The sequence below is a fragment of the Macaca nemestrina genome, chromosome 15 (genome assembly GCF_043159975.1).
Source record: "Macaca nemestrina isolate mMacNem1 chromosome 15, mMacNem.hap1, whole genome shotgun sequence".
NCBI lineage: Eukaryota > Metazoa > Chordata > Mammalia > Primates > Cercopithecidae > Macaca > Macaca nemestrina.
The window spans coordinates 116,502,316-116,525,460 of NC_092139.1; the positions used below are offsets into that span (position 1 = coordinate 116,502,316).

At 49.2% G+C, this 23,145-nt stretch overlaps 1 protein-coding gene across 1 annotated transcript in view; it reads left to right on the forward strand.

The window, feature by feature from the left end:
• The window catches only part of TAFA5 (TAFA chemokine like family member 5), a 324,865-nt gene that overhangs the window by 288,165 nt on the left and 13,555 nt on the right, over positions 1 to 23,145 (forward strand). Inside the window, exon 4 of the transcript XR_011614234.1 lies at positions 20,769 to 20,872. The gene's annotated coding sequence lies outside the window, so the exon portion shown is untranslated. The remainder of the gene's footprint in view (positions 1 to 20,768; positions 20,873 to 23,145) is intronic.

Sequence of the window (23,145 nt, forward strand, 5' to 3'; positions counted from 1 at the left end):
ACCAACTGTGCCCAGTTAGTACAGTTTCGTAAAGGGCCCCCTTTACTGCATTGCCTCACCAACACTTAGCATCCTTCATCCTTTTGATAATAGTGTCATTCTGACAGGTGTGAGTGGATATCTCATTGTGATTGTAAGTTACTTTTCCTTCATGATTAGTGATATTGAGCATTTTTTCATATATGTGTTGGCCATTGGTATGTTGGCTTTTAATAAATATCTATCAGATCCTATGCCAGTTTTTAAAATTGGTTCATTTATTTTCTTTCTTGAGTCCCCTATATATTTTGAGTATTAACCCTGTATTTAGATGTATGGCTTGCAAATATTTTCTCCCTATCCACAGGTTGTCTTTTGACTGTTAATTGTTTCTGTGGTTGTGCAGAAGCCTTATAGTTTGATATAATCCCATTTGTCTATTTTTTTTTTGTTATTTTGTTTTGTTTTGGCAGCATTATTTACAATAGACAAGTTATAGCGTCAACCTAACAGTTTCTCAATGAATGAATGGATTAAAAAACGTTTTTTATATATGTATATATACACACACATATACTACATTATACACATATACACACATTATATATACGCATATATATTATATATACACATATAATATATACACACATACACATATATACACACATATAACATATATACACGCATATATTATACATACACACACATATACACACACATATATATTATATATAGACACGCACACATATATATTTTATATATATACACACAGACACATAAAATAGAATACTATTAAGCCTTAAAAGAGAAAAGTGTTCTGTATTTTGTGACAACATGGACTGATCTGGAAGACATTATGCTAAATGAAAAAAGCCAAGCACAGAAGGACAAATACCACATTTTCTCATTTATTATTATATTATTTTTGAGACGGAGTCTCGCTGTGTCTCCCAGGCTGGAGTGGCGCAATCTCAGCTCACCGCAAGCTCCGCCTCCCGGGTTCCCGCCGTTCTCCTGCCTCAGCCTCCCAAGTAGCTGGGACTACAGGCACCCGCCACCACACCCGGCTAGTTTTTTGTATTTTTAGTAGAGACGAGGTTTCACCGTGTTAGCCAGGATGGTCTTGATCTTCTGACCTCGTGATCCTCCCGCTTCAGCCTCGCAAAGTGCTGGGATTACAGGCATGAGCCACCATGCCCGGCCACATTTTCTCACTTATAAGTGGAATGGATTGTTTTCCATTCCACTTAAAAGTGCATTAAAAAGTGGCCTTTATAGGCCACTTTACAAAATAAAATAGGCAATAATCACATACATATTTTTGCAAGCATAAACACTCAGTAAACTAAGGACAGCCAGATGGGCATAACAGTCATGAGGAGATGAGCTGGTCAGGCACAGTGGCTCACGCCTGTCATCCCAGCACTTTGGGAGGCTGAGGAGGGTGGATCACAAAGTCAGAAGTTTGAGACCAGCTTGGCCAACATGTCAAAACCCGTCTCTACTAAAAATACACAAATTAGCTGGGTGTGGCAGTGGGTGCCTGTAATCCCAGCTACTCGGGAAGCTGAGGCAGGAGAATCGCTTGAACCCAGGAGGTGGAGGCTGCAGTGAGCTGAGATTGTGCCACTGCACTCCAGCCTGGGTGACAAGAGAAAAACTCCATCTCAAAAGAAAAGAAAAGAAAAACACTGAAAGAAAGAAAAGATGAGCTGTGTCTGTGATGAAACAGGACAGGTGGCTCACACCCGTCGTCCAGCCACTCAGGAAACTGAGGCAGGAGGATCCATTGAGCTATGAGTGCACCACTGCACTCCAGCCTGAGTGACCGGGTGAAACCTCATCTTAAAAAAAAAAAAAAAAAAGGAGAGAAAAGAAACTGGTGAAAAAGGGAAATGTATAAACATGTAGCAGAATGGCTGGTGACTGTTAGCACCCAGCTCACTAGCTGCGGTCATCTAAGATACTGCAATGAACAACCTAAGTATTTTGAGAAGTTCTGTCAGAAACTGTGATGGGGTCACCATGATGGTTACCAAAGAACCGAGATCCCGGGAAATTTCATTTTTCGTACGTGTAGATGTACAAAAAGGACATCTCTCCGTTTAATGAGGAAGTTTCAATGTTTGTACATACATGGGCAATACGTATACAAAATGTAATATTGTGATTGTGTGCTCTTGTAGAGTCAAATTTGCAAAAAAAACAAACAAAAACGAACAAAAAACAAACATAAAACGAATTAGAACTCTAAAGTCTCAGCACAATTTACACCTCCAGTATTGGAAATGATGCAGAAATGATAAAATTCATAGCACAGAAAATTGTACAAAAAAAAAATCTGACCACTTAAAATAGTAAAAACAAGCAAGTTAAAATAAAACTAACAAGAAAATCTGATATATGAAAACGTGTATTACAGGGATGAATTACAGGCAATTGCACAAAGGTGGACGTAAGAGATGGCCGTTGTTCACAACCATTAACTATATTTTGGAGTCTTGCATCATAATGAAAAGCTGCTTTTTTTTCTCTCTCTCAGGATATGACTCTCTCTGTCAAGAGAATTCACATTCATTTTTTTTTTTTTTCCAAGACAGAGTCTCATTCTGTCCCCCAGGCTGGAATGCAGTGACTGGATCTCGTCTCACTGCAACCTCCATCTCTTGGGTTCAAGCAATTCTCCTGCCTCAGCCTCCTGAGTAGCTGGGACTACAGGTGCCACCACCACACCTGACTAATTTTTGTATTTTTAGTAGAGACGGGGTTTCCCCATATTTGGCCAGGCTGGTCTTGAACTCCTGAGCTCAAGCGATCCACCTGCCTTGGCCTCCCGCAGTGTTGAGATCACAGGTATGAGCCACCGTGCCCGGCCTACGTTAATTTTCTAAATGGTGTCTCTGCTCCTCTTTTGAAATTGTTCTGTGACCTGATAAACAATGACATGAGTGTTCCCTACTAAATTTTCCCAACTTTCGTTGAGGGATTTTGATCTTTTGGGATTTCAACATTCAGGATTTTGGAGTTTGGGATTGCATCTTTTGGGATTATGATCCAAATCTCTTATAACAAATATGCAGTGTCGTATGCCCCCCATGACAGCATCACGCAGAAGAGTTTCACTGCTCTGAGAGTCCTTGTTGTCTCATCGTCCAGCCCTCCTCCCTCCCCTCCAATCTCTGGTGACCGATGGTCTTTTTACTATCTCTCTAGTTTTGCCTTTTCTCACATACTTGAAAATATTGGTATCACAGTGTGTGAGCAGCCTTTTTTGGACTGACTTTTTTCACATGAAAAATATGCACTCAAGGTGCAAGCATTGGTGATTTCCTTCCTCTCTCTGCATAGCTTGGTAGCTCATCTCTGTCTCCAATTATGTTCCATTGTATAACAGCACTGCCATTTGTTTATCTAGTTACCTTTTGAATGACATTTTGGTTGCTTTCAGTTTTTGGAGATTACGGATGAGACGGCTATAAATATTTGCATGTAGGTTTTTGTGTAGACATAAGTATTCAAATCAGTTGGATAAATATGTAGGAGTGTGATTGGTGGATCATATGGTGAGGCTATATTTAACTTCCTAAGAAACTGTCAGGCTCGCTTCTTGAATGGCCGTGCCATTTTGCGTGTGCTCCAGCAACGGACCAGAGGTCGTCGGGCTCTGCCTTCTTGCCTGCGTTGGCTGTTGTCAGAGTTTCGGCTGTTCACCATTCTAACAGGTGTGCAGTGGGATCACATTGCTGTTTAAATTGGCAATATCTTAATGATGAATGATCTTGAGGATTCCTCTGTGTGCTTATTTGCCCTCTGTATATATTCTTCCATGAGACCTCTCTTCAGTTCTTTGGCCCACTTTTTAACTGGGTTGTTCCCTTGTTGCTGAGTTTCAAGAATTCTTCATGTATTTTGGTACGAGCTCTTTACCAGAGACGTGTTTTGCAGATGTTTCCTCCCAGCGTGTGGCTTGTCTTCGGCATCCTCACAGCTCGGTTCTCAGAGCAGAGGTTTCATCTGAATAAAGTCTGAGGCTTGTTTGCCTTCAAGGTCTGTGTTTTCAGTGTTGTATTTAAAAACTCATCACCAAGCACAAAGCCATCTTGATTTCCTCCTGTTTCTTTCTAGAAGCTTTGCGATGTTTTTCATTTTACCTGTAGGTCAGATTTTTGAGAGGTATTGTAAGCAAGAGGTGGACCCTGTGAAGAGTGGAGTGAGGTAGGTTTGAGGAGCTTTTGGGGCCTCTGTTTATTTTGTGTGAAAATATTTAACCCAAGAGTAACACAGTCAATGGAATGACCCATTCCTAGGCCTCAATAATAGGTCCTGGCCGGATGAATTTTGGGGAGGAAACACAGCCATGGAACGGTCAAATGGGAGTGACCATTTCCGGCCGCCCATGGCTGCTCTCCCTCCTTCCCAGATGGCACTTCCCATGTAGGTCAGCACTGTCCTGATCTCAAACGCCTCGTTTAGTTCTGCCTCCTCCTAAACGTTGTTTACGTGCAATTATAAAGCAGCTTCTCTTTCATGTCTAGCTCCTTCTGTTCAATCCTGTGTGAAGTTCATCCGCGTGTGTGCAGCTCTAGTCCTGTTCCTCACAAGGTCACATTTCATGGCATACTGAAGTTTTCATTCATTCTGCTGAGATTGTGTCGATATCAGTGCTGCTATGCATGGTCCTGGATGAATTCTTTTGTCAACACTTCCCGCATTTCTTTTGCATCTGTTTCTAGGAGTTGAATTGCCGGGCCACATGCTCTGCACAAAACTTAGGTGGACAGGGCATTTCCTAGGGCTGTAGTAATGAATCACCTGATGGGTTAAAACAACAGACATCGATTCTCTCAGTTTTGGAAGGCCAGGTGTCCAGCAGGGCCAAGCACCCTCTGAAGCCTTTGGGGTGGGAGCACTCCTTGCCTCTTCCAACTTCTGGAAGCCTCCAACATTCCTTGGCTGGTGGGAGCATCGCTTTGCCTCTGCCTCTGGTCATCTCCCCTCTGTGTATTCTGTGTCTTCACACAGTGCCCTCCATGTGTGTCTGCGTCTGTGTCTCTGAGTGTCCCCTCCCATTCTTATAATGCTGTCGTACTCGCTTTGAGCCTCCAGTGATCCTGTACACACCCAGTGCCCGTGTAAATAGAATCATTTAACATTTTCATTATTTATCATTGTTTTTTTGCTGGTAGATAGTAATAGTATTCATATTGAACATAGATTTACTTAATAGTTCCTCTAGTTTATCTACAGATTATTTTTCATATTCCACATATATAATAATGTTTATAGTGCAAAACTAAAATGTTACTTATTCTCTCTAATCATATATGTAAAATATACATGTATACCCACACATGGGGGACAGCCTGCCCTGGCTGGGGAGCTCCAGGGCAACATTGAACAGCATGCAGAGAGGGGGTGGCCTTGTCTCTCTGAAGAGACATATTGATGTATTTCTCTTCAAATGTATTCTTTCCTCTAGTTTTTCATTTGTCCATTCTCATATTTTTTTTCTCATGTTTGGCTTCTTTTTGATTAATTAATAATTGTATTTCCTATTTCTCTCCCCTCAGTCTCAATTGTACATCTTTAAGTATTCTTTCAGTTACCCCAGAGATTAAAAGATTACCTTTGCTACATTTTGTGTCTACATTTATTTCTTTTACCACTTACCAAGTTAGTACAAGGATTTTAAAACACTTCCTCGATATTTACTCTCTTCTTTCACCCTTTCTGATAGTCCTGTTAAATTTACCAAAAATTTAACCCAGCTACACATTACTATTATTTTGGGGGAAAAAATGATGTTTATTTAGATAGACTCATATATTCTCACTTCTCTGTGCAGCGTTCCTCCCGTATCACCATGTGTCTAGCAACACCTGGACACCTTCTTATAGGATGCCTCTGCTTGCAATGAATCCATCTTCTCAGATTTTCTTTATAAAAAAAATTTTTTTTCACTTTATTACAGATATTTTACTGTGGAGTTCCAAGTTGGCAATTATTTTTCTCTCAGCATTCTAAAGACACCGTTCTACTGCCTTACATCTTTTTATCTTGGTTTTTTGTTTCCTTTTAAAGTAAGCCCTGTTTCACTGTTGATTCCTTAAATATAGTGTGTGTGTGTGTGTATGTGTACGTGGTGTGTGCTTTTTACATTTCTACCTGCTTTTAGAATTTTTTTGCTTTGTCTTTTCAGTCCTTGTGGGTGCCTTTTCACATCTGTTTTGCTTGGAATCTGCAGAGATTTTTGAATCTATAACTTGATTCCAAAGTTTCCACACTTCTAATAAAATGAACTGGCCTTTATTTTTTTCCAAGACTGCTTCTCTGCCACTGTCATTCTCTGCCCTCATATGGGTGCATTTACACATATGTAGATTTTTCACCATCACCCCACATATCTCTTCCATTCTTTTCTGCCTTTCTATCCTTTTACCTGCCCATGCGTTAATCTTGATACATTCTACTGCCTTATGTCCCATTTCAATAATTCTCTCTTCTGGCTCTACATGATCTGCTGCTAAACCCATAGAGTGAATTTTTAATTTTAATTATTTTACTTCAACATTTTGGAGTTTCCGTTGGATAATTTTGGTTCATTTCCAGTTCTCTCATAAAGTTTTCATTTTCGGCGATTTTCTGGTCTGTATTATTTGTAGTTATTTTATCTGAGATACCGAATGACTCCAAACTCTGAACCGCTCCTACATCCGTTTTTGTTTTGCTCTTAGTTTCTGCTCACTTGGTTCAGTCTCCAAGAATGCCCGGTAATTATTTTGTTGAGCGTCGAACATGTTGCATGAGGGACTGCAGAGGCTTCCCTGAGACCCTCTTCCTGGGAAAGGATGGAATCCACGTCTACGCAGCACGGGAGTCAGTTAGGAGCAGACGCCTTGGCGGCAACTGCAGGACTGACCCATTTCTTCCCTATGCCCAGTCTTGGGGCTCAGCCTCACCAGAGCTCTGCTAGCAGCCTGGCTTGTTTGCGGGGCCCCTTCTGTAAGGTGCAGGAACTCTAGTCTTCTTTTCCTTAGCCTTGCAGGGCAGCTGAAACCGCTGCTCAACTTCCCGCCTCCTTCACTATTGACTCCGTTTGCTTTCTTAGCCTTGAATCCAGGTGCATCCGAGTTCGAGATCAGGACCCTTGAGGGGATGCTGTGTGTGGAATGCCAGGCCTACTTCCTCCAGTTCTCACTTCGCTGGGATTTTTATTTTATTTGTATTTATTTATTTTTCAACATTTAGATTCAGGGGCTACATGTGCAGGTTTATTATCTGGGTATATTGTGTGATGCTGAGGTTAGGGATGAATGATCCTGTCACACAATTACTGAGCACAGTATGCAACAGTTAGCTTTTCAACCCCTGCCCCTTCCTCCTCCTACCAAAAAGCAACATGCACCTGCACCTGCATGTTCACTGCAGCACTATTCGCTGAGATTTTTAAACCCCCAACCCTGGCATCCTGATAGCCCTGAGTGCCAACTTTCTCTTCCCAGCCCAGGGAGACTCTGGCAAGGCCCTGGGCTTCACTCTGTCATCGTTCTGCCCTTGTGGGTGGGACGGAGGCTGCCCCAAGGAGAAAAAGCAGTGGCCAGTTGCAGGGGGAGGGGGGCTGCCCCCACAAGCTGTGCCCATTTCTGGGGAGGCTCTGGGGAGGCTGTTAACTTCTCAGATCCTGGCTGCCTGGGCTGCTCTCCGATGTCTTCAAGCAGGGTTTGTTTTCTTGTTGAAATTTCTTTTTTTTTTTTTTTTTTTTTTGAGACGGAGTCTCACTCTGTCGCCCAGGCTGGAGTACAGTGGCCGGATCTCAGCTCACTGCAAGCTCCGCCTCCCGGGTTCGGGCCATTCTCCTGTCTCAGCCTCCTGAGTAGCTGGGACTACAGGCGCCCGCCACCTCGCCCGGCTAGTTTTTTTTTTTTTGTATTTTTTAGTAGAGACGGGGTTTCACCGTGTTAGCCAGGATGGTCTCGATCTCCTGACCTAGTGATCCGCCCGTCTCGGCCTCCCAAAGTGCTGGGATTACAGGCTTGAGCCACCGCGCCCGGCCTCTTGTTGAAATTTCATCACGCTATGGCAGTTGTTCTTGGCAGGAGGGTGAGTCTGACATAAGCTGCCTCAACATAGACACAGACGTGTGAGCTCGGGTTTCTGAATTGTGTGTCTCTTGTTCATGGTGTCCCCAGTTCCTAGAACAGTGCCTGCAAATAGCAGGAATTCTGCAAACACGTCTTTAGGAACAAGTCTCTGGATGGAAGAATTTGAGGCCAAGTGATACCACGACCAGGCCGGGAGCTGAAACGCCGGAAGAGGATGCCTGCTTTGTGAGCAGACGCTGATTTTTTTTTCCTCCCACCTGTGGGGTATGAGCGACGATGAGACACCAGGTGGAGATGCCCAGCAAGTAATTAAAAACTTTTCTCAGGAGCTCGGGAGGGAGCTCTGGGCTGTCCTTAGTTGAGTAGGGGTTGGAAAAGCCTGTGCCAGAAATATGCCCCTAATTATGTGGAATCCAGAGTCCCTCTGTCCCGGTGTGCCTGGCCAACGGAGTGTGAACGTCCATCTGCCTTCTCTTAATACCTGGAGAGGGCCATGCCAGAGACACAGGGTGGACGTTGCGTGGGAGTGACTCAAGCTGATTCATCCTGCTGGGGAGGGAGCCGGAGTGGAGCCTCCTGGGAGATCTGGACCCTGAAACTAAGGCCATGTGAATTCACTCACTGCACTGAGGGCTAAGCGGAGGCCACCATCTTTTCAGCAAAATGACACTGTAGGGCTATTGCCTTGTTCATTTGTTGCAAAGTCTCCCCCAGAAACTTATCCTCACGGAAACATATTTGGATAGAGAAACGCGTTCCCCAGAATGATGCAACCGCACCTGAGAGAGCCTCAACAGGGGACGAGCCTGTGGCAGACAGGGTGAAGCTCCCCCATCCCACCGGGGCCTTCTCTTCTCTTGGTCGTAACTGTCAGGAGCCACCTGGATTTCTGAATGGTGCCTCACAGCCCCACGGCCTCAGAATCACCTGGGCTCTTCCAAAGAAATACAAATAACCTGGTCTGCATTCCAGGCGCAGGGGATCAGGGCCTCGGAGTTGGAGCAGGGACGGGAGTGGCCTGGGCATCTATAGGATGAGAGCTTTGTAGGAGACAGGTGTGCTTGGGTCAATTGGCTGATGGAGTTTGCATGCCTCGGGAATTATACATTACATCAAGGTATCTTATTTATCTATTTTTATTATCTATTTTATTTATCTATTTACCTATTTAATTATCTATTTTAATTGTTGCTCTTTCCCTCCCTCCCTTTTCCTTTCCTTTTCCTTTTCTTTTCCTTGCTTACTTTCCTGGAGTCTCGCTCTGTCACCCAGGCTGGAGTTCTGTGGCACGACCTTGGCTTACAGCAAACTCCTCCTTGCAGGTTCAAGCGATTCTCCTGCTTCAGCCCCCCGAGTAGCTGGGACTACAGGCGCCACCACCACGCCTGGCTAATTTTTGTATTTTTAGTAGAGACGGGGTTGTGCCATGTTGGCCATGCTGGTCTTGAACCCCTGACCTCAGGTGATCCATCCGTCTCAGCCTCCCAAAGTGCTGGGATGACAGGCATGAGCCACTGCACCTGGCCTAATGGTTGCTCTTTCTTTCATGTTGGCCTGGGTTCCGGAGCCCTGGCACTGTGGAGCTGCTGGCTCCAGGACACTCCGAACACTGAGCCAAGAGGCTGCCTAGCAGGCACGGGCGGTTGTGTGTTCTGGACTCACCTACGTGGTGTGCTGAGGCCTCGCAGTAGGAATTCGGAGAGCTTCATGGGGGAACGGATGCTTCGCACTTCCAGTGGGTGGGTTCGTTCAAGGACAGCACTCTCACACAGCCACGTGCTCCTCCCAGGGTGAGACACACGTGGGCACTTCTCTGTTATCTGGAGAGAAATTTGGTCCATCAGTGTCTATTAAAAAAATACCACAAGCTGGACAGTTTCAACAACAGGAATTGATTATCTTGCAGTTCCAGGCTCTGAGATCAAGGTGTTGGCAGGGCTGGGTCCTCCTGCAGTGGTGAGGGGGAGATCTGTCCCTGGCCTCTCTTTAGATTTTGGGGTTTGCTGGTGATCTCTGAGGCTCCTTGCCTATAGAAGCCTCACCCCCATCTCGGTCTCCATCTTCGCGTGGCCTTTCCCGTATGTGTACGTCTGTCTGTGCCCGAAAGTGCCCTTTGTGTGAGGACACCACTCACTGAATCAGCGCCCACCCTCCTCTGGGATCTTAACCAGTTACGTGTGCAGCTGCTCTGCTTCCAAATAAAGATCACATTCTTACCTCGTGGGCGCCTTTTCACATTTGTTCTGCTTGGAGTCTGCAGAGATTCTTGAATCTATAACTGATTCCAAAGTTTGCACACTTCCAAAAACATTAAGTGGCCTTTATTTTTGTTTCAATATTGCTTCTGTGCCACTGTCGTGGTTCCGGATGTGGTCCCTATTCTGAGGTTCTAGGAGCTGGGAGTTCAACGTGATTTTTGGGAGAGGATGCAGCTCAACCCGCCACATTTGGAATCAGAGCAAGACCCCCAGCAGGAGTCACCTAGTCCCAGGAGGCACGAGAGGGACCCTCTTTGCTTCTGTGGGGCCCCGGGGATGAAGAGGAGGCCCCAAAGGCTGCGCGACCTGGAGTACCTGACTCTGGGGGTTCATCCTATGGGAGGCGGGTCTGACGTCGCACGAGCTGCCTAACGCTGGGGTTCATCCCGTGGGGGGCGGGTCTGACGTCATGCAAGGGAGGACCGTGCATTCTCCAGGCAGGGTCTCGAGTCCATCTGTGCGGGGTCTGCTGGGCTCTGGGGGAGAGGACGGGGGGAATTAGGGAGCCAACAACAGGATCTCTGGCAGGGCCTGATGGAGATGCACGGAGCTCACCTTGCTCGGGCCAGATGAGGAGGGAGAGGACTCCTCCGTCTCCACTATCCAGAGAAGGAATGACACTGTAATGCCCAGACCCTCTGTTCCCCAAAGAAGACCACCGGAGTCCAGAGTCAAAGCCAAGCGGCAAGGATCTTTATGACAAGTTCAAACTTGGTCCCTCCATTACACAGCATACAAGAGGGCCCCGAACAATGCGAGTGTTTGCTTTTTATAGCCCGAAAGTTACAGGGGAACAAAGGAATTCTTTTGGTTCCCGCGCTTTCAGTAAAACTTTGAACGGCTGTCTCCTTATCGGAGACTTTCTAGGTGGTGTTTGTACTGGGCCCAGGAAGTTTGAGAGATATGTGGCGATATGTGGTGAGATGGGAGGATGGGATGTGTTTGTACTGGGCTCAGGAAGTTTGAGAGATATGTGGCGATATGTGGTGAGATGGGAGGATGGGGTGTGTTTGTACTGGGCTTGTTTGTTTTGAGCCCGGGGCTGAGGAATGTGCCCGGCTCCTCTCAACACGTGTGCTGGGAGGAACACTGAGCCGGCCTCCCGTGCTCACAGGTGGAAGCCAATGCCTGGAATATTAGGAGCAGGTGTGCTGACCTCGCGACCACAGAGAGCACTTACTCTGCTTTTGTTGCCTCAGACCCACTCCGGGAAGCCGGGCAGATGTTGATCTTTCTCTTCGGGAAAACAGTGATGTATTAAAGAGATGTGGATGGCAAGTGATTAACCCTGGTCAAGCCACTCCAGGACGCCGCCTTTCTGCAGGGGACATGCGTGTGCACGCAGGAGGTACTGTCAGTCCTGGGGGCCCTGCTGTCTGTCCGCTGGCCCCTGGGCCTGAGTTCATGCCTCTAGCAGGCAGGAAGTGCCCTGTGGACGGGAATGGAGGGGCGTCTGCCAAACAGAGCACTGCCCAGGCCAGGGGGTAGAAGTCCTCTAGCCCTAGTGTGAGCTGCCACATCCCAGCCTTCGCTGCTCCCGCGCGCCACACCGCAGTGCACCCTGAAGACTAACTCCAGGGCTCCCCTCACGAACCAGCGGTGGCCACAGCGTTTTCTTTGAACTCCTGGTGAAATGTCGGTGAGTAGGACCCAGGACGGGGCTCTTGGTTGGTGAATTTCTCTTTGAAGGAAGCATTCTGTAGGGTTCTGGGACTCACCCAGCCGACCGAGTGTGATTCTGTGGCCCTGGGAGCCACTGCTGGGCACAATGTGCAGATTAAACACCAGGCACGGCCAATCACGGGGGCTGCATCATCACTCAGAGATGACTCAGGGTTCACTTCCAAAAAAACGCTCGTCATGGCTCTCACGATCACGCTGGAAGCCAGAGCTTTCCTGGGTCCTGCCGGGGGAGGCAGATTATACCCCGCTCTCTGCTGAAGGCAGAAACCATGGAGCCTTCATGGGAAAGCCTGCACCACCCGGGCAGCCTGAGACCTGGATGGGACACTTGGAAGCTCCCAAGAAAAGCCAGCAGCCCTGGGGGCTGGTCATTGTTCACCTCCACAGTCCCTGGTGCCTCCGCCCACAGCCTCAAATCCCTGTCCCCAGGCCACCATCCACCCAGGGCTGCCCTGCCACCTTCCCTGCAGGGAAGATCCTGGGCTGGCCAGATTCCTTGCCTGAGCTTTGCATTGGAACAAGAAAGGGCTGGTGTGCTGTGGAGCTGTGCTGAGAGCCACGGAGACCCTGTGGCACCCCCGTGACCGTGCTGGAACCCCCACCCAGATTCCCTCCTGTGAGGTCTGTCCCGACTCCTGGGAGCCTCCGCCTGGATTCCCTCTCCTTTCAGATAAATAAATCTTGGGTTCCCCCAAATCACTAAGCTAAAGGGAAAAGTCACACTGGAAGCTGCTCAGGGCAAACCTGCCTCCCATTCTATGTAAAGTGACCGTCTGCTCAGAGATAAATGCCTATCTGATTGCTTCCTTTGGAGAGGCTATGCAGACTCAAAAGAATGCAACCGATTGTCTCTCACTTCCCTGTGACCTAGAACCCCCTCCCCACCTCAGTTGTCCCGCCTTCGCCTCAAGTTGTTCTCCCTTTCCCGGGGAACCGATGTTCCTCTTGAATACGCTGATTGACGGCTCAGGTCTCCCTGCATAAAACCAAACTGTGCTGCGAGCACCTTGCGCACCAGGACCCCGTGAGTCTGTGTCGCGGGTGCGCGCCCTCAACCTTGGCAAAATAAACTTTCTACATTAACTGAGACCCATCTCAGATTTTCAGGGGTCACACTCCCCAACTCTAATCCTGCATTACACACACATAGAGACACACACAACATAATTCCACGTGTCACACTCACAAACCACACAGACCGGCACACATCACACATGCCAAGCACACACCATACACAAACCACAAACCAGTCATCACACACCACTCCATACACAACTTGTCACACCCCACACACCCCACACAGTCGCCACTCATACCACACCACACACACACACACACACACACACACACACTCTCTCTCTCTCTCTCTCTCTCTCTCTCTCTCTCTCTCTCTCTCCATAATGGTTCATGTTGAAGCAGAGGCCTCCTCCAGAGCACAGAGCTGGGCTTGGCCCTCCATGTCAGGCCCCACTGCAAAAAAAAAGGTGTTAAGGGAGGTCCATCTCTAGGGTGGACACCTGGGCTTGCGGCCTTGGCTGTCACTGGGCTGCTCTGGGCCTCAGTTTACCCTCTAGTTGAAGGTGGGCTCTGGGGGATTTGTGGTTTCATCAGCAGAGCCCTTGATTGTCCCTTCCTCCCCCATCGGGCAGTCACTGCGTGCTCCCTCTGTGCCCACATGCGTCACGTTTCAAGGAAGCCTCCACAATCACGATGATTACCTGAGCTCCTCTCATTCCCACCGCAGCCTTGCAGGGGAGGAGGATGGAGGAGCACAGTGCCAGGTCTGCCTGACTTGCCCGTCCGTGGCCGCGCCACCCTGCCCCGGGCCGGGGCCCTCTGTGGGGCTTCAGGACTGCAGGTGCCTGTGGGGGAGCAAGGCTGCAGGCTCCCGTCAGCCACTCGAGCTCAGCGGTCACGGTCCCCTCACCTCACGCTCTACTCCTGGGCAGGGCCTGTGTTCTCCTGGCCGGAGACAGGAAGCTGGTGCAGTGTGCCACTGCCTGGGGAGACGCCCTCCCTCCCTGAGCCTGCAGTCACCCCCTCAGCTCACTGGTCCTCATCAATCATTCTGCATTTGCTCCCTGAGACATTCATGTTGAGGGGAAGTGAATGTAATGGCACTTTAAGGAGAAGTCCCACTGAAGGGAGCCGTGGGATCATGGATAAGGGAGAGGCGGTTTGGGGACCGGCCAGCCCCTGATGGTCTGGGCTGCCTGGGATGCAGCGGGACTTCCACCCATCACTGCTTCCAGCCTCACGGGGATGGAGATTGCAGAGACTCCCTTTATCACAGGCATGGACATGTGTGGGTGGCGGGGCGGGGGTTGGGGGGGCACACAGCTTCCTCCGTCCCTTTATCCTGGCTGCTTGTGGTCAAGAGGTAGGCAGCCGAGTCCCCGGCTCCCTCCAAGCATCCAAAGGCTGGTGGAGGAGTTCTCTGAGCAGGCACTGAGTGTGGGGCCCAGGCTGTGCGTCAGGGCTTGCTTTCTGTGGATCAGGGATGCAGAAAGCACCTTGAAGCTGCTGAGGTGCTGCCCGAGAAGGGACAAGTGGGGTCTTGGGAGCAGAGGGTCCCCTTTAAACAAATCCTGCAGGGTCTCAGGTGTGCAGCCCCAGGAGAGCCCCGCTGTTCAGGGCCAGGGGCCTCAGGCAGGAGGCTCTTTGAGGAGGGCACCTGGGAAGGTGGTGGAGGGAGGTGATTCCGCACCCTTGAGGCGGTCCTGGGGGAGCGGGTCCTGACCAGCACACTGGCCACTGGCCGGGACATGTCCAGGCACAGGCCAGGTCTGAACTGAGACCTGAGTGCTGGGCTCCACAGCTCTGAGGCCAGCCTGGGACACCCTGGCCAAGCCTGACCGTGTGGGAGGGCGCGTCCCGCTCCTTGGACGCAAGGCACACGGGGACAAGCTGGAGACCCTGAGTCCTCCTTGCAGAGCTATCTGGGCTCCTGTGTTTGCGTTTCTTTTCCTCTTGATGCCTCTTTTCTGCCTTGCTAGAGCTTCCCCATGGAAGGCCGGGCTGTCCCCAGGGATGGGACGCCACAGACAGCAGGAGGCCTCCTCCACGGTGTAGGTGCAGGGCTGTGGACCATAGCACAGGCCCTTCCTTCTCCTGGTCACCCGCCCTGCTGGCCCAGCTCTCCTGAGTGAGATCACCTCTGCCGCCACCATGTTACCCCAGCACCGCCCAAACCTCTTGCTCTCTCCAAGCGCACCAGCCCTGCTTTGTCTCACCTGTCCCAGGTAGAACTGCCGCACAGGTGACTCCTTGCTCCTCCCAGGGCCCCGGGGACTGTGTCCAATGCTGGGGCTCAGGAAATTCCTGAGGCTGCGTTCCCCAGCCTCACCTGCAGTGTCCAGCAGGCTCTGGCCCGGAGTGGCTCACAGCGCCATGAGGACGACACAGCCCCCCGTCAGCCAGCACCTCAGCAGCACAAGAGCCGGGCACGATGATCTCGGCACGATACAGGCCGGGGCCTCCTGTGCCCTTTGGGAGCATCTGGAGGACCCAAGGAGGTTGGGCGGCTTTTCCAAAGCTGCTCAGCCACGGAGCCACGCAGAGGGACTGTGGCCACATCCTCAGGGCCTGTCACCTTCCCAGGACAGGGCCGGCCCCTGCTCCCTCACAGCCACCTGTCTGGTCACCAGGGTGACGGTCCCCCCCTTTGGCCCAGGCTGACGATTGTCCTGGAGGACCACGGGCTGGGGCAGCCGAGCACAGGCTCAGCTCTGGGACATGGCAGATATCCCCTCCCCAGTGACAGGAAAGCATGATTGCCACTCAGACCACATTTTTCCTAGACAAATAGATCCTCAAAACACTCGGGCACCTTCAGGAAGGCTGTCGTCTACAGCGAGTGGGGGGTCTGCACAGCCTCGTCCCATCTGCCTTGACCAGCCTGCAAAGTAACCCCCAGACAATCAGGGCCTGGCTGGCTCTCATCCGGGCCGGAACAGGCCCATTCAGCCGGGCAGGTGAACAATGCCAGCCCCCGTGACAAATGGGCTCATTAAGGAGATGGATGGCCGCGGCCCACCGCGCTGGCCTGCTTCCTGGGCAGGGCGGGCAGGCTGGCGTCTTCTCCTGGGTGAAGGCCAAGTACATGCAGCTCTCTAGCCAGTGGATGTGGGGAGAAGGGGTCTCCGGGCCTCCTGGACCGCGTTGCTGGCCTCTCAGGGAGGGGCAGCCTGTGTCCCAGGCCTGTGGGTGCCCAGCCCCCATGAGGGCAGTGATGGCCAGCGGCACCTGGACGCTCAGGACAGCCGTGCTCAAGGCAGGTTAGCAAGGAGAAAATGGCGGCTCAGACACAAGGGGAGGGGCCTAGGGTCACGTAGCAGCCAGCGTTTCTGGGCTGGAAACGTTCACGAGCAGAGTTGGGTGACAAGAGTGAGCAACAGAGCAAACTCCAGCTTGGCGACAGAGAGAGTCTCCGTCTCAAAAACAACCAACCAACCAAACGAAAAAATAGCAGCATATCTTCCAAAACAGAGAGAGGACCTGAAACCTACACACTCGTGGAAACAGTAAATACTCAGGCACCGCAGACCCTCGACACCCTGACTCCATCATGACACGGTCCAGACACGCAGCAAGAGGTCACAAGCACCCCAGAAATAGGGACAAATACAACACATCAGCCGTTTTAAACATTACAACAAAAACGTTTAAATCTGCCATTTTATGTTAAGTTAGAAAAAAAATGCAGTGGCTTTAAGCCTCAGCCCTCGCCGCTGTCCATGGAGTCACACTCTTGGTTGGTATCTGCAAGGCTGGTCTCCCTTACCAACCAGCCCGGCGCCCCCCAGGGCAGCCACCACATTGGTCATCCTGGCGTCCTGGGCTCCCCTCAGTGGGTGAACCCACTCAGCTGCCTGGTGAACAAAGGGACACATGGTATATTCTGAAATAATTTAAAGAGTGTAGTTGGGTTGGTTTTAACTCAAAACACCCCATTCTCCGTGATGTGCTTCGTTCATTTTGCATCCCTGTATCTAAACGACTCCGGTACCCCATACTTAGAGATGCCTACTATGCATTCACAAAAAAGTGGATGCATGAGCCCCTCAACGACCTAAAAGAGGAGGGGTGGGAGAGAGCCCAGGAGGGCATCTGGGAGACAGGACCCCGAGAGCCCCTTCCCAGAGGAAGGACTGATGGAGGACGCTGGTCTGGGGAGTTCACGACCCACAGAAAGCCCTTTGTTCTCAGCCCTCAGCTCTGGGCCCTGCCTGGCTGGAGCGGCAGGATACCGGGTAGGAAAGAGGCAGGCCCCAGCTTGAATGCCGGCTCGCTGAACTGACTGAAGCTCATTTCCCTGTCCACACAGTGAGGAGAGAGCCTGGACTTCTTGGGAGGGGCCCCTCACAGCCTCGGCTGGTGGGACCCTGCCTTGGGGCACGGTGGTCCTGGTCAGTTATCCTCTGTCAGACCCGGGCTCTTGGTGTCTGGATTTCTTGCTTTTCTGCAGAGGAACTTTTCTGCTCCGGACCCATAATTCTTTCCTCTACTCCAGCTGGGACACGCTGGGGCCCATCAGGACCCCCGAGAGCCACCTCGGGCTGCAGGCGCTGCACCCCGAGAGTCAAGCCTGTCTTGTCCTCGTCTCCCAATGCCGGATTTAGGCCTGCTGGGCCCCCCTTCGGAGCCCACCGCAAAACCGTGTCATCAGACATCCTTCTAAATGGAGGATAAGCAGGGATTTGACTCCTCAGGTGTGTTAATAAAGAGTGGTTTCCGTGGAGGCCTCTCGGAAAACATTAAACGATTATCTGCTCCTCGAGATGCCCATTAACATCCATCAGGACTCCCGGCTGCAGCCCTGAGCCAGGAAACAACGGCGCTTGTGGAATCCGAAGTGGAAAAATAAAGGGCTCTGATGCACCAGATTGTCTGGAGAGTGCCTCAGTGGCCGCCAAGAACAGGGCCCGCAAGGCCTTGAAGCCAGACACACACACCCCTGCGCTGTGCCGGTGTATCCTCACAGGTCACTGTCACATAGCCCGGTGTGCCCGGGGGTCTGCCTGGCCGCCTGTCCTTCAGCCCACGCTCGGACTAGCGTAGAAGGGCCTCTGGTTTCCGCCTGGAGCAGAGGGACGGGTCAAGGGACCGCATTCACGCTGGAGGACAAGCCCTGGTATACCTTTCCAGGACCCTCTTTCAGGGATAGACTCGGAGGTGGGTTTAGATGTTTGGGTCAAATCCAGGGGCCTCGGAGGGCTGGGGTGAAGCTGGCCCCTGCGCACAGGGGTGAGTTAGATGAGGGACCACGGAGTGTAGGGAAGATTTGTGGGGGTCACAGACACAAGGTGTGTGCATGAGCAGGTGTGTGCATGAGCAGGTGTGTGCATGAGCCTGCCACTGGGAAGGGCTGCCTATAGCTGTGGCTTCTGTCCTTAGCAAAATGAGGAAGCAGACCCAGACTCATGTCACAAATTCAGTCCCCAGCTGCTGACCAGGCACCAACTATGCTACAGAGCTGCTCTGCCTGCTCTGTGCAGGGAGGAATGTTCTAGGAGCCGGCGCCGTACTCCTGGGGATGAGGTACAGGCTATCAGGAGGATCCAGGCAGTGTCACGAGACCAGAACAGTGGGGGTTTTAGACTCGGCCACACAGACGTGGCTTCCGTGACTCCAGCAGGGGTCTCAGCAGCATGGTAGGTCCAATGGGGGTTCGTCCTCCTAAGAGCAGAGGAAAAGCAGGAGGTTGGCTGTAGCAGAACATTCTAGAATCTAGAGGCCCGATGGAGGAAGCAGGCCTTCAGTTTTGTTCCTCTGGCTCTGGGGGTGGTTTGTCAAAGACTCCAGTGGGAACGCCTTGGCCATTGCTCAGTGAAGCCGCGGAAACCTTGGAGATGGCTGGGCGTTGGCCTAGACCTGCCAGGAGGCACCAACTGGGCTCGGGCCTCCCAGAGGTTCAGAGAACAGCGGGAGTCTCTGGTCTGGGCAGACAGCTTGGTCCATGAACCCCGCCTTTTCCCTCTCTCCTCTGGGAATTCCTTGTTCATACACTCAGAGAGTGGGGAGAGGGAGGGGGGCTGGGGACAGGAGAGAAGAGGTTGCTGAACCTCTGCTTCAAACGGGGTGAGGGTGCACACGTGTCTCGCCCAGTGGCCTCTCCCCGACACGTGGGCCAGGGAGACGTGGGATGGCAGGGCTTCCATCCTCTTCCAGGTCCAGCGGGATGGGAAAGCCCCAGTTGGGAAGCCCAGGAGGAGAACCCACATCCGTGGGGAGGCAGGGCCCCTCCACCAGCCTTGCCGGCCTCCTTGGCCAGAACCCCAGCGTGTTCTCCTCAGCTAGGTCTCGGGCCAGGGCTTCTCTGGAGCCATCTGGGACTGCTTTCATCTGTCATTGCTCTTGGCTTTGTTGTTTTCCTCTGAATGATGAAGGTTGGATCATCGTTCCTACATCTCCATTTCCCCCACTGTGCAATCACCCGGCCAACTGTGCCCTGGTCTCCCTCTGGGCAGAGTGAGCTTCTCTGCCTCTTGCCATTGGACTTGGGCCTGTGACTGACTTGGGACAATGAGATGATAGGAAGTGTGATGTGAGCAGATGTGGAGGTGTTTGTGTGGCTGGGCTGGGCTTTCCAAGGTCCTGCCCTCAGCATCAGGAGAACATACGTGGGTGGCTATTGCTGCTCCTGCTGGTGCCCCAGAACAAGGCAGGCAGGACAGGGTCACCCCCACTGACCTGCAGATCAGATCTGCAACCTGAAGCACACCCACCCTAGGTGACTTTCAGATGCTTGAATAACAAAAACGTTTTTGTTGCTATAAGCAATTGCAATTTTTGGTTGTCTGTTACACAGCAAAAGCTGACAGAGTTTTCTCGCCTCTAAAGTTCTTTTATATTATTAACTGATTTTTACTGGCGGTTGATTTGTTAGAACAACGTGGTGATTTATCGTGTCCGATGCCTCCCATTCCAGCATTGGCTGGTGACTTGCTTGTGGTGATGTTTTGCATGTTCTTCTGTTCCCTGTAGGTAGACCTAGAAGTACACTGATGTTCGAGTTTATTGTATCCTGGGATACACAATGTCTCATCCCACATTTAATAATACTAAGACACTTTGCTCTTCAACCATTTGGTCACTCTGAAATCGAGATTTTGCAGAAAGGGCAGCAAAATTATTTGGATTGTTTCATTTATCAATTTTTAGAAGCAATGAGTTGATATCCTGGCAACCTCCAAAATAACCATGGGCTTTGCTAGTTTTAAGTAACGTCATTAACTCCAGGGTTTTACATATTTGATGTATGTCAATCCATGGCAGTCACTATTCTGTTGATGTCCAAATTATGTTGTGTCAGGTTGGCAGGTTGGTGGAAACCCTTAAGTTGACTCCTGTGTCTTTTTTTTTTTTTTTTTTTTTTTTTTTAGACAGAATCTCACTCTGTCTCCCAGGCTGGAGTGCAGTGGTGTGATCTTAGCTCACCGCAACCTCCGCCTCCCAGGTTCAAGTGATTCTCCTACCCCAGCCTCCCGAGTAGCTAGGATTACAGGTACACACAACCATGCCCGGCTAATTTTGTATTTTTAGTAGAGGCGGATTTTCACCATGTTGGTCTGGATGGTCTCGAACTCCCGACCTCAGGTGATCCACCCAACTCAGTCTTCCAAAGTGCTGGGATTACAGGCATGAGCCACCACGCCTGGCCCGACTCCTGCATCTTTTGATGCCATCTCATTAAGCTTTAATAGCTGCCTTGCTTTCTGACCTTCCACTGTCCATTTTCCCCTAGAGTTAGCCATTCCTCTATGGAGTCCTGTTCCTTTCAGAAGGAAGTGGTGTTTAGAGAGAAGTGTCTGGGCATCAGGACGCCTGTCGATGCTGGACGTTCCTAAGGTAAGACCATCATGCTGAGACTTCCAATTTAAATGCATGGTTATATCTGCCTCTTTTCACTACTTAGGTTGAATATATTTGCTTGTTTCTACAACACACATATAATAGTTAAAAATCCCAGTACCCATTGCACTACTCAGCACACCGACACTAAAGGTGGTTCATGGTTGCTCCACCTGGTATCCGTTGCGGTTTCCATTAGGAATGTGTGGTCAAAACCTTGTGTTTTTGAATTTATGTGAAACTGGTCTAATTTATGTGGGTGTGCCACCTACTTGTCATACAGTTAGACTCATTTTTCTTTTCTAGCTTGCTTCCAAATGATTGGTGACATTTTCCTCTTTTGCTTTAATATTGTCTGTTATTATATAGAACATTTATCAGGTTCTGTAGTCAAAAAAAGAATGAGGGACAGTCAGAGTTCCCCCTTCCATTCTGTTCTCTTCTACCCTGACGCCTTCCTTTCTCTTAGGGAACTCCTTTACAATTAGCTTTTACTTTATTATTGCATTGCTTCTTTTTGAAAATATAAGCACATGTGTACGTAGATTTGTATTATCTTTTTAGGTGCACAATAATTAACATTTTGTGAATACTGTTCTGAGCCTTGCTTTACTAATTTAAAAATATATTTAATATATTGTAGGCCGGGGTGGTGGCTCATGCCTGTAATCCCAGCACTTTAGAACGCTGAGGTGGGCAGATCACTTAAACCCAGGAGTTTGAAACTAGCCTGGGTAACATGGCAAGACCTCTTCTCTACAGAAAAATACAAAATTTAGCTGGGCATGGTGGTGTGCACCTGGGGTCCCAGCTACTCTAGAGGCTGAGGCAGGAGGGTAGCTTAAGCCTGGGAGGTTGAGGCTGCAGTGAGCCAAGATCATGCCACTGCACTCCAGCATGGGTGAGAGGATGAGACCCTGTCTTAAAATATAAATATTAAAATTTATATATAAATATATACATACAAAATATATATATGTGTGTATATATATATCACTCTGTACTAAAATATTAATAGTTTCCTCATTTCTACGCTATCTTTTACCACAGTGGACAGTGGTGAGTGCTAGCAAATATTTAGAACTGGCTCTCTGGAAAAATGTGATTAGATTTTTATCTATCATCTATCTATCTATATCTATCTATTATCTATCTATCTATCCATCTCTATCTATTTATCTATGTATCTAATCTATGTATCTATGTGTGTATGTATCTATCTACCTGTGTAGCTACCTATCTTGCTTTCTAGCTATCTTATGATATAAAGGATGGTAAGCATTGTTTACAAACTATAATGAAATGTGCAATAGTGGTCTTTATTGTTAATTCACGTGAACAATTCTCATAGAATGTTTCTGTTGATTTTGGCCAAACTCTAGAACCTGTAGCCCACATATGGTTGCCATTTAACCCTGAGTTGACAAAATCAGTCTATGGATCAATGTTTGTTGTTACCCAACACAGCAAAGAAACCACCTCTGTCCCTGGCACATGAGCGTAGTTCTGATAGGGATAGTGGTTGATGTTTCCATTTGCCTCAATGGGTACCATGAAAGTGTAACAGTGAGATGTGTGGCACGTCTTCACCTGCTCCTGGAAATGAATATCTTGCTCTCAGGGGCTGGAAGGAGCCTGCCGCACGTACCAGTGCACCTGCCCTACTCCATTATGTGTGTTCTCATCTCTTCCTCCACTCCCTGCTGTTGGAGAATCAGTGCCCCACACTGAGCTTTGCTGTGAAAAGTCATGACACAATGAACCAGTGCATGCACACGTCACTTCATGTGTTGACAGGTGCATCTTTGGAATAGATCCTTAAAGGTGGGCATGCTGACCTGCTACTTTTCTATATTCTATAATTTTTTTTTGTCATAGTTTCCACTCATTCTTTTGTGTTTTCTAAACATGCAATCATAACACCTGCAAACTGAGATCGCTTATCTCTCTTTTTGGTTATTAATCCTTGAATCGAATTCTCTTGTCTAACTGTGTTGGCTGTTACTTCCACTAGAATGTTAAGCACTAGTGGAAGAGTGGCCATCATAGTCTTGTTTGTGCATTTAGTGGAAATGCTTATGTCATTTCTCCATTAAGTAAATGCTGGCTTTTGAATTAAAGTATATAACGTTTATCAGGTTAAAAAATCCATCAATTATTATTTTACTAAATATTATTTTGTATATGGAATGAGTGTTGAATTTTGTTAAATGACCTTTTACCTTTTATAAATATGACTGGATGATTTTTTTCATCTAGACCAATTAATA